We start from the raw sequence: 12,673 nt of genomic DNA, 5'->3' as shown, positions 1-12,673 counted from the left end.
AATAATATATGTAGGTGTGCTTCCTTGCATGAAGCTGCACTAAGTTGTATTTTTTGAAGGTGGAAGAAACCGATCAAGCATGTAGTAGGTAGCCTAGATGTCCTTTTTTTATATTTCCTTTGGAAGTGGATGATATACATAGGTGTGCTTCTATGTTTTGGCAATGCACAAAAAAACATTTTGTACAATCATTCCAAGGGTTGGAAGATATTTTGAAGCATCAAATTTTTATATCAAATTTTTTTGTTATGACATATGCTTTTTGTGCTATGGAGTTAATAACTTTTAGAAAAAAGGTGTCTTCTGATAACATGAAGAGCATTTAATGTAATATGTTACTATTCTCATTATTGAAAGCATTCAATGTTTTATTTTATCATTACTTTTTCACAGCAATGGAAACATGATTTGAACATGTACTTCTAGAAACATGCTATCCAAGATGCATGCGAGTGGATAAGCTTTCTTGAAACATAAATTGTGAGTATTGCATGGTAATTGGGAATATGATATGGTTGTTATTAAATAGATAACACCTTGCATTGTTGTTTGTCCACGCTCGCTTATTTGGCCTCGCTCGCTTTTTGGTAATCCTCGATATGTCTCTGGTTGTGGGAGCCGCTTTAGTTGGCTCCACAACCGAAGAGCCCAAGAACACAAGGGTGATAGCAGAAGTGAGAGAGGTAAAGAGGGGGAGACATATGAGTGCACACGATATAGCTACTTGTACACTAAGTTGTATTGAACATAGCATGAAGATATACATGTGACCCCTTAGGTTAGGGTTAGGGCTTGCCCCTAAGGCCCTAGAGGTATGGTGCAATTTACACCATCCTCAATACCCCCTCTTAAACTGCACTGGGTAAGTAGAGGGTACATGTACAAGACCTTTTTGTGTTTCATTTGGTGCATATGATGGCATCCAAAACTGAAAATAAACTTAAAGAAATCAGAGTAGTATGTGTGTATGTGAGCACAGTGACTATGTAGCGAAAGCATGTACAATGAGTACAACTTACGATCCTGTACATAACATGGATTTCCCCCTCTTAAGTTGTGGGTCATCCTTCACCTTTGGGAACAAAGCTAGCAGATAGGCTGAAGGGAAGAGGAAGGAAATATGTAGAAGGAAAAGTCCACGTGGATCAAAGACTGGTTGATCAAAAGATGACTGCATTAAGAACTATGTATGGATGCATGCTAAACATGTCAAAGATGAACATGTCATGAGTCGCCATGGACTGTGCAAACAGAGTGATCTAGGGGCTAAAATTTTGGGGCCAAAGACGTAGGTATGATACGCTGCTCTGCTGAAGAATAGGCCCGTACAAATGACAAGGTATGGCAACCTGTCAAACATGTTTTCTCAATTGTCATGAGCTAAAGGTCATCTGATGTGTGCATGGCTAAACATCCATCGGCATGGGATGTAGCATCTATCATAGGCTCAAGGTGGAGCTAAGAGTGTAAAGGCCTAGAAGCTTGAAATACAACTAAAAAAACATTTGATGTCCCTGAGACATATGAGGTGTCGAATGCTGATGTAAGGACTTATCTAAAGTCGTGGATCCAATGACTGAACTGCATCAAGTATGGACTGTATACCATAGCCATAAGTGCATCCTAAAACACAGAGTCTCCCCAGGTTGTGCTATGGCTGAACCTGATGATGTCCACTACACTAGGGCATGACCGCACTAATGCATAAATATCCTCGTGCTGAGAAATGATCTACTAATCGAAGGTGGTAATAACTGGATCCAAGTGTGGTGCAATGCGGCATGAGTGAACGGATGCTGGAATGTCATGAAGGCTGATGTGCTGATTTGAACTACTCATGGAAATTGTGTCCAAGGTATGCTCTGTGTCAGAGGTGAAAGCATCAGTGATGGATGCTAGAATGGAATCACTTGAAGAGCTGGATGCATTGTGGCATAAATCTCTGCATGAGGCTAGAGCTGCGAGTTCCTTGTACTGAGGACTTACCTATTGTGCTGAATAACTGTATGATCACTGGTAAACTCCTACTGAGTATCTACATCATTTGGTGTGACAAATAAATGGAGTCAGATCCATGCATGAAAAATATGGCTGTACACCACTGGAATCAGACTTTGGTGATGTAGATGAGACTGCCTTATGCTGAGGACTTACTGTCAAATATGCCTCATGCTAAGGGCTTACTGTCGAATGTGCATGAACCACTGTGGGCTGATCCATGCTAGCATGTGGAGAATCTGCATTCAATCTCTCAAGGCCAATGAGGCTCGAGTATGCATCGTACACTGGTACATACCCCTGTGGCAATGAATGGTCGAAGTAAGTTCTCTTTCCACTCACAGATCTTGTCTAGAGTCACGATTGGTGTATCATCAATGGTGTGATGTGAAGAGCTCCATGCTGGAGGCGGTCTGGTGCTCTGTGTAAGAGGCTTATCTATGTACCAGCGAGAGTGTCTATCCATGAGAACACTGTAAAATGCTACCATCGGGGGGCTTATGTCCGAGCTATAAAAACCAAGTCATGGTGGAGGAACTACAATGTGCCAAGGATTAAGCACGTAGTAAAGTGATGACAATTGCTTGTCGAGAGTAGCTAAGAGGCTGAACAAGGCTCAGCTCCACATGGCAATTAGGATAGCGGAAGTGAGAGAGGGAGAGAGAGAGGAGTGCACACTGTATAGCTACCTTTACACTTAGTTGTATGAAGATATACATGTGAACCCCTTAGGGTTAGGGTTTGCCCCTAATGCCCTAGAGGTATGGTGCAATTTACACCATCCTCAACAAAGGGGCTAGATGCTCTAATTTCAAACATGGGCACGAGCTCCCATACCCAATCCTAGCACATATGTTTAATAACTTTGTGTGCCACAGTTTCCCCCTTGCTTGGTGTAGCACCACCATTGTGCTGATACACAAAGTAGGAGACCCCAGGATATTGCAAACTACCACACTCTCTTGATTGGTCACATTGGCCAAGATATATGGGTCAGTTTTAGAGAGAAAGAGATCAACTCCTACATGGAAGCACATGGTTAGAGGGCACTGGGGCAGGCTGGTTTGAGAGGCAACATTCCACCCTCGAGATCACATCTTCACCTTGTGGGCAATCATCAAGGAGGCAAGGTCGAGATCCCAAGTAATACATCTCTCTCTCTCTCTCTCTCTCTCTCTCTCTCTCTCTCTCTCTCTCTCTCTCTCTCTCTCTCTCTCAGATAGAAAAATTAACACCCAAAATCTCTTCCTCTCTCTTCAATTATCACATGCAGCACAACAATTGGAATCGTGGAAACTTCACACATGAAACATACTATAAAGTGGACTAAATTCTACTTATATTAAAAACATGGACAACTTCAACATAAGATGACATAGCTCACTACATTTTGTGTTGTTTACAGAAACCAAAACAAGACTCTACGTCTCATTGACTCAGCTGAGAGGATGAGTGAGACCTAATTAAACATTTCAGCTTGTTGATGACTCTCATGAACAAGAGATTCTTGAATAAAGAGAGAGAATCCCAAGTGCAGAATATGTAAAGATAGATGTTCTAGGTTGCCTCTATGCCTTGATCTGTGAAGCCATTGTAATTAGATTTGATAGCCATGCAAGCTCCTTTGGCACATTGAAACCATGAAGTGCAAGTGGTCGTCCCATGTAAATTGTGGGTTCCATCCATAAAAAACACGTCCCTTCAAGGATTGGTCAACCCACCACGTCTTATGTTCCACTTATTTAAAGCCACGTATTAACACATGTGCTCAAGCAAAGACTCTCGGCCTTCTAGGTTCCAAACACTCCCATGAAGCATTGTAGCCAATATTTTCATCCTAGAAGCCGAATGGGGGAAGAAAAGACAATTGGCAAAGTAGTTCAATTTGAACTTGTTATTTAAAGTCAATTGGAAGCTTCATTTGGTGAACACAATGAGCCTTCTGTGTTTCTAGAGTTGTTGTATACCCTAGCTAGAGTTGAGCTTGAGAATCATTTAGGTACCCTTGATCCCCAAAGAGTACTAACTTCCATATGAGTGGAATCACATGAATGTGGACCTTCAAAAGCCAACAATGGACGTGTTACTAAAGTGCACAAACTACGATGCACCCCTAGAATGGTGATAGTGGTTTTCCAAATTCACACGATAGAGAGGGCATAACAGTGAAACTTCCTTTAGCTATCTAACCTTTGGTCGAGTACTTACAAGTAACTCACCTCCAATCATGAAATTCAGCTTATTTGAGGGGGTAAATGATATTACCCTTCGAATATGCATATCCCAGCTAGCAATTGAATCCAAAGGTGCATGTTTGCACCATGAAGTCCTTTCCTAGGAGATAAACCCTGGGAAAGCGGCTCTCGACCAAAAAAAGGCAACCTAGGCCCTTTTTTGTCCATCAAGTGCCCAAGGAAGAGGGAGGAGGTGGCGTGGTAAATAAGATGCTGGCATAATATTTACGAGTGGTTTTATGATGCGGAGGGGATTAAATATTTATACAAGCTCACGGCACATGGTATTCCGAAATGATGAGCATGTCGTGTCAACGGGACTATCCCATCTACTCTATTCCTCTAGCTCTATTTGCAGTCAGACTATTCGTGAGATCAGAGACAGATTGTGCACTAGTGGTGTTGCTACTTGTGGTCAGTTGTTGGGGGCAGACTGTGGTGTTTGTTGATGCTCTGAACCTTACTCCCTTTGGATTTGTGTGTTGTCTCATGTCATTATGACATGAATACCTTTTGAGATGAAAAATGCCATCACTTGATTGATTGTCGTCTACTCTTAAAGGTCTTCTTGAGATTTGTATGATAGCCCACTTATCACTACAAATTTCAACACAGCAACCTCCTAACAAGTCTGCCAGCTAGAAAGAAAATGACTAACCATTAGAACACAAGATAAGTGCCAAAAATAGAGTATACTCTCAAGAAATAGGCACCATAAGTAGTAGGCAGTACACCCAGCATGTTCCCTGTCGTTGAATCCTCCACAATGTAGGCTTTTCCTATTGAGTTCATCTATTTCTCAAGATGCCATTAGTTACCAGAGAAAAACAAATCTCAATAGGGAACTTGGACAACTGCCCATAATCCTCAAAGATAAAGCTTCATCAACCTCTATGCCTTGATCTATAAAGCCACTATAATTTGATTGGTGCTACCTCCACCACTGCCATGTTGAAAGCATGTAATGCAAATTGGTCATCCCATGCAAGTTGTCATCACCATGCACAAAATTCTCCAAAACCTAATATAGAGAATGCTACTTATTTTCCTTGCTTGATTTTCTATGCTTTGGTGCTTCTATTATATTAAAGAGATTTAAAATGTAGTGTAAGACTAGTCTTCCAAAGCATGGGCTAAATGCTTCATATAGATCCCTAAGCTTTGGGATATGGGGAATGACATTATCTCTATGAGGTTATAGAGGATGGAACTATTGCCATTCTCCATAACCTCATAGAAAAAGGCATCAGTGCCATTCCCCAAAACATCATGGGCGGAATGACACTATTGTCCATATCCCAAAGGGATATGCATTTTGTGGTATCTTTTTTATGGTCTCTATTCCCTTTGTATGTTATTTGAGTGTATTAAGAAACTAGAATCTTGAATGTACATAGGGACTTTGTCATCTTGTATGGTGTTATGGAGACTGGTGCAATTTCACCTATGGGGTATGGAAAACCCCTTGTCCCGTTTTGGATATGGATAGTGGCACAAGTGGCATTTTTTTTTTAAAGCTTCCATATTTTTTTGTATCATTATGGTTGCATTATGTTGTAATTTTTATGAGCTATATTGCTATTGTAACTCATAGCTATTGGTGCTCCAACCATTGCAAAGATCTTTACAATGCATTGTCATAAATAGCAATTTTGTATGTAGTAACTCATATTGCTATGTAACTCATAGCAATTTTGTATGTAACTCAATTTTGTATGCAAGTTTTATGACCTATATTTGCTAGCGTAACTCATAGCTATTGTTTCTTCAACTATTGTTAAGATTTTTACAATGCATTATCATAAATAGTAATTTTATATGTAGTAAGGAACCACAATCTTGAATAGATCCTCAACTATTTTAAGAAGCTTTACAATGTATTGTTGAAGCTAGTCTTCCACAAAGTGTTTTTAAGTTCTTTGTAAAGGCCCCTTATGATATGGATAATGGAACTGGTGCCATTGTCTAGAACCTCAGGGAGAATCATGCCATTAATGCCAGCCTCATAGAAATAATGCCACTACTGCAATTCTCATAGCCTCATAGGGTTATGGAGAATGTCACAAGTAATATACTCCATAACCTCATCACTAGAATGGCACTAGTACCATCGTCCATAACCTCATAGGGAAAATGGCACTTGTGCCATTATTCAGCATCATATCAAGAATGGCCCTAGTGTCGATTCTCTATATGAAGTGATATAGAATGGCACTACTACCATTCTCTATAACCTCATAGGGAGAATTGCACTAGTGCCATTCTCCACATGTGCATAGGAAGAATGCTACCTATTTTATGGAACTTTGTTGATTTTTCATGCTTTGGTGCTCCAACTATATTAAAGACATTTAATATATATAGTGTAAGAACTAGTCTTCCAAAGCATGGGTTCAACTACTTCATCTAGATCCCTTTGGGATATGGGGAATGGAACTGCATTTAATTGCTTCATTGGTACCTAAGGATTGGTATTGGTGGCATTCTACTTAGAGGTTATAGAGAAGTTTTTTTACTTTGAACTTAGTAGGATGCTTTACTCTAACACTTTTTGTACCATTATGATTTCTTTTTGCCACCTAGTTTATGGTCCTTTCTTGATTTTTTGTGTTTTGGTTTTCTAAGGATATTGAAAAGATTGAAGATGTAGTGTAAGGATTAGTATTCCAAAGTGTTGATTTACATGCTTTATATAGATCCCTTTGGGATATGGAAAATGGCACTATTGCCATTCTCTCTATGAGGTTTCATAATATGGCACTACTACCATTGTCCATAATGTTATAGGAGGAATGGCACTCGTGCCATTCCCCAAAAAGTCATAGGGAGCATGTAACTATTATCCATATCCCAAAGCAATTTGTATTTTGTGCTATCTATTTTGTGAAACTTTCTTGCCTTTGTATGTCATGGCTAGGGCCAACTATTTTAAGGAGCCTTACAATGTATTGTTACAAATAGTCTTCCAAAGAGTGTGTTTAAGTGCTTCATGGAGGCCCCTTTTGATATTAAGAATGGCACTAGTGCCATACTCTCTAAGAGGTGATAGAAAATGACACTACTACCATTCTCTAGAGACTCATAGGATGAATTCTACCTATTTTATCATCCTCTCATAATTTTGTGTTCTTTGGTGCTTTGACTATATTAAAGAGTTTTAATATGTAGTGTGAAAACTAGTCTTCCAAAGCATGGGTTTAAATTCTTCATATAGATCTCTTTGGGGTATGGGGAATGGAACCGGACCCATTCTATGTATGAGGCTAGAATGGTGCTAGTACCATTCTACCTGTGTGGCTATGGAGAATGACGCCATTCTCTCAATTAAGTGGTAGAGAATGCCACTCCTTCCATTCTCTTGATGAGGTTCCAAAGGATGTCACTGTTGCCATTCTCTCAATGAGGTGATAGAGAATTGCATTACTACCATTCTCTCCACGAGGTGATAAAGAATTTCTATTTTGTGCTATCTATTTTATGAACGTTTCTTGCCTTTGTAGGTCATGGCCAGTGTCAACTATTTTAAGGATCTTTACAAAGTATTGGTGGTACTAGTATTTCAAAGAGTGTGGTTAAGTGCTTCATAGACGCCCCTTGTGATATGGAGAAGGGCAATAGCTCCATTCTCTCTAAGAGGTGATAGAGAAAGGCAGTAGTGCCAATCTCAGAGGAGAATGCCACTACTGCCATTCCCCATATTCCAAAGGGGAGAATGGTAGTAGTGCCACTCTTCATATTCCAAAGGTATCCCTTTTGTGATAGTGAGAATGGCATTAGTGCCATCTACTTATTGGCTTGTAGAGAATGGCACCAGTTCCATTCTTCCATTCTTCTAAGTTTTGACTTTACTTACTTCATTTGGACTTGGGGAATGGCACATGTGCCATTCTACTTATTATAAGGTTATAGAGAATGGCACTAATGCCAATCTCTAAACCTCTTAGAGGGAATAGCACTGGTACCATTCTACCTATGAGCTTTTGGAGAAGGTGGTGATATAATTATCCCCTTTATGACATTGAGAGTAGGACTAAGGCGATGCTCTCCTTCTTCTCAACACCCTAATAGTTAGTTGCATTGGAGAATGGTGGTACTAACATTATCCTCTTTGGGATATTGAGAGTGGAACAAGCGACATGCTCTCCTTTTGATCAACACCCTGATAGATTGTTGCATTGAGATATATAGAAAATAAAAGGACTATATGATCTTTTAAGTTGTAATTGGGATCTTGTTAATGTTCATTTTTTAATGTCATATTTTTTGAATCTTTCATCTTGTAATTGGGACCTTATAATGTTCATTTACTTGTATTGTAATTTTTGTTACACAAGTTGTAGATATGGCCAAGGGAAAGAGAAAGGCCATGCACATATCCTATTTGGATGGGGTTAGACCTAAAAAGGGATGATATTTGTAAATATATTATAACGGTCTCTAGAAGATCAATTCGGTAGACTATTTTGTGAGTCTCCATGGATTGGAGTTTGAAGATGTGGGGCAAGTTTCCAATGTTACAAGGGAAGGATGATGTACCTTGCCTCACTTTCCATGCAATTGGATGGTAATTTTTATCAATTCATCCTGCATGTTATAAGCATGTGAGAATCATATCCATAGGAGATGACACTATGGCAACCAGAGGCTGGAACCTTGAGCATGATAACTATAACAATGCTCAAATTATAGATGCTCTTTTAGCAATAGTCAAGAAGATGAAGCAAGGCAAGGCTAGGTGTAGAAGAAATCCAAGGTACAAGAAGTAAAAGGAATGAGCATAAAGGGATCAAAGGGGACTAGGACATATGGGAATTCAAGGATAAGTGGGGACACAAGGATAGGTGGGGACACAAGGATAGGTGGGGATAACAAGACAACTGTGGAGATAGGTGCTTGTGGTCATGAGAATATGTGTTCGTAAGAGATTAAGGCAGATCCAACATAAAGGGGGACATCTTGCATAGCAAGGAAGATGGTAGTATACCAAGAACCATCTTGAAAAGGACATTAGTATGATAGGGCTGATTTGGAATTGAGTTTGAGGTGCCCACTATTGTTGTAAATTGCTTGGAAGCATCAGGCCAGCATGGGTATAGAACCTTACTTTAGCTCATTGAGTTTGAGGTGCCCATTCTTATTGTAAATTGCTTGGAAGCACCATACCAACATGTGTATAGAAACTTACTTTAGCTATGTAAATGACTTTGTGAAGATATTTGCCATAATATTAAAGCATCTATCTACATTTTCCTATCTCATGCCATTCCACAAAGGCACAAGTATTCCCATGTACAAATACAAGATAAATCCTGCCAAGTTACAACAATACACGTATTGGATTCTTTCTAAATATCATTCAATATGTGTGGCAAATATTTTTGTGAGTCAAGCAGTGGGAGATGAATTGGCATTTAATATATGTGGCAAATATTTTAGTGAGTTAAACAGTGGGAGATTCATTTTTGTGAGTCAAGCAGTGGGAGATGCATTTGATTATTAAAAGATTTTTTACACAAGGTGAAAGGAACACATAGTGGTCAATTCTCTAAAAGATGCAAGGTGCAAGATTTAATTAATGTATAACATGGAGGCACAAACTCTTTTGAAGAGTCAACCATAAATTGACATCGTGCAACATCTAAGAGCACTTAAATTGTCTTTAGAAGACCAAAGAAGCCAGTACAGGGCCTTGTAAAAAGGACATAAACATCGTCAAAAGTGGGATATGAGTATTCAATTCTATCTTTTTATCATTACACAAAGTCTCATTTATTTCCATGTTCTATTCAGAGTATGCTTTCTCACTTCATATGGAGAATGGCACTAGTCCCATTCTTTTGCAAGGGATGATACCATGACCATTCTCCCCAAGGACAGAATGGCACGAGTGCTATTCTTACTCTATACTCTTTAAAGAATGGAACTAGTGCCATTTGACATAGCTATATGATAGAAATGACACTACTACCATTCTCCATAAGCCCTCTAGAGAGAATGGAGATGAACTTAGATACTACATGTATATGTACTATTGCTTCATTACAATAAAATTGCCTTTTTGATGTTCATAATCTAATATGTTTTTTGGTTTTCAAAAATTTCATGTCAATTGCAAGTGCATCTATGGGCCCAACTTTGCCACCAAGGACATGCATATGGTCATGCATGATGGTGATATATGTATAAGGGGGATCAAGATTTTGCAATAATTTAAAGATGAAAAACTTGAAGGGCATCAACCAACCACCATGTATTTAAGGTGTCTGTTGGGGTTGGATGATGACAATGTTCAAATGATCCAAGATTGGTGAAATTTTCCTATTTAAGTCTAAGCATGTTACAACTGGACATGTTACATATCACTCTTAACACATCACTCTAAGGGTAGATATGGAGATGAAAGATGGTAGATTCTTAACACATCACTCTAAGGATCCATTTCCATTCGGTTTATGTGTGCTTGAGACTACACAAGATTTTTCCAAAGAAGTTCCATGGAATAATGATGCATTTGTCAACTTGAATTAGGGGTGTGATGCATGCCATACTATCTCTAGAACAATTTATCTCTCTATCCTTCTTGAATATGTTGAAGATGGTCAACCTTAAGGATGCCATAGCTAATCTTGCACATTGGAATCAAAGTTTCATTGGTGCCATCCATATAGGCTTGTGTATGCTTGAGACCACAAGGTTTTGCCAAAGAAGTGCCATGGAATAGGGGCGTGATGCATACCACACTATCTCTAGAACAATTTATCTGGTTATACTTCTTGAATGTGTTGAAGATGGTCAGCCTTAAACATGCCATGGCTGAGCTTGCACATTGGAATCAAAGGTTCATTGATGTTGTTACGCCATTGATCTCTTTTATTTGGCATTGGTATTGCTTTTCTCTATATTTGATAGCCTAGTGGCTCTCACTTATTTCTATTTCCTAAGATATTGTATGGGATTAAGAGGATGAATGGAATGGCTCATTGTAAATACCATGTGTATGAATGACAAATACCTTGGTATGGGGTGAGAGTTATTTGTGTATGGGATATAATGGGGGGATTTTAGAAAATAGGAAGAGTGAGTCTTATAAAGAGTGGATCTCATGGCCATGTGTTCTAATCATGTAAGAGAGATCACATGCCAAGCGTGTGGAGGCATGTGGGGGAGTGTGGAAGAGTGTGGAGTCAAGAGGAATCCTTCTAGAATTCCTATGTGGAATACTTAGGATGTGGACATTTGGAAAAGAGAGGATCCCTATGGACTCCATGTGGGGAGACTCTTGACTTTCTCAATGTTTTAAGAGTCTTTTTTTTGTTTTCACTTGCCATGCATTGATGTGAGTCTTTGGTGAGGAGAGTTTTGAGGCAAGCGATGGGGAGGAGAAGATGCTTGTGATGAACAGCTTCAATGAGCCGTGCTATTTAATGACATGCTACTTGTAATCAACTGCACTAAAAATAATTAGAAAATACCTCGGGGATATAAAATCACATGCAAGCCCAAGAAGTTGCCATGCCAGTGTAACTAGTAGTACACCTAGATTACATCAAGCTAGGTAGCTCAACCTAAGTAAAGGAAGCGCACATTATAGCCACTCTCAGATGCTTTGAGTATCTTTACTCTCAGCTCCAAGACACGCAGCATATGTGGAGCCAAATATGCGCTTCTCATACCAAGGCTAGAACGGTTTGCCATTGAGCCTACTAACCTTTCTCAGAACCAAAAGAAGGGCTATTGGTGCCTTGGCTCAATACTTGGAATGGTATGAGCCATGAGGGTCAAAAAACCTTCGCTACCCATGGATGGGCTTGATCGAACCACGACGGTATGAGAGACTTCCTACATCTTCTGACCTTCCATTTCCCTTACCTTCAAGCAAAGGAAAATGGATAGGCATGGAAATGTTGCATCATTAGCCATGTAGCACTTGAGCCTATTGAAAGGAAGGTAGAAAGCAGTAAAAGCTGAATCGGAGTAAAAGAAGCTAGGAATTGGTATCCACCTCTCTCAAAATTGCTAGACCCAATATCCATCAAATCAAGGTAGCCCTCAAACACTGCTATTGCGAGGGACGGGATGTCAACATTCACCTGAACGAAGTAGAAGCAATACCATGAAGCAACAGTCGTAGTGCCTACGTATAGACGAAGGGCCTCCAAATTTAAAAGGGGGAGGTAGCAATTGGAATTGTCCAATGAAAACAACCTATCCTTGATTCCAACAATGACTCCCCCAGTTCATGTGGAAACACACCGGCATGCTACTGCACACGTCGCCAACATCAGCCCAGTGCGTTAAGCCCACGGATACCAAATTGAGGCTTAGTTTCTTGGGGCGAGGAATGGGATGAATAAGACCACCCCTTCCAAGAGGGGAGGCCAAAAACCTTAGAATAAGGCCTCCCCTTTGAAGTGGAATGGTACTCAAAAGAGTTTTTGCAA

This window comes from Dipteris shenzhenensis, chromosome 30 (genome assembly GCF_047967505.1).
Source record: "Dipteris shenzhenensis isolate YYH24624 ecotype China chromosome 30, Dip_SZ_1.0, whole genome shotgun sequence".
Classification (NCBI taxonomy): Eukaryota; Viridiplantae; Streptophyta; class Polypodiopsida; order Gleicheniales; family Dipteridaceae; genus Dipteris; species Dipteris shenzhenensis.
This window is presented reverse-complemented; position numbering follows the sequence as displayed.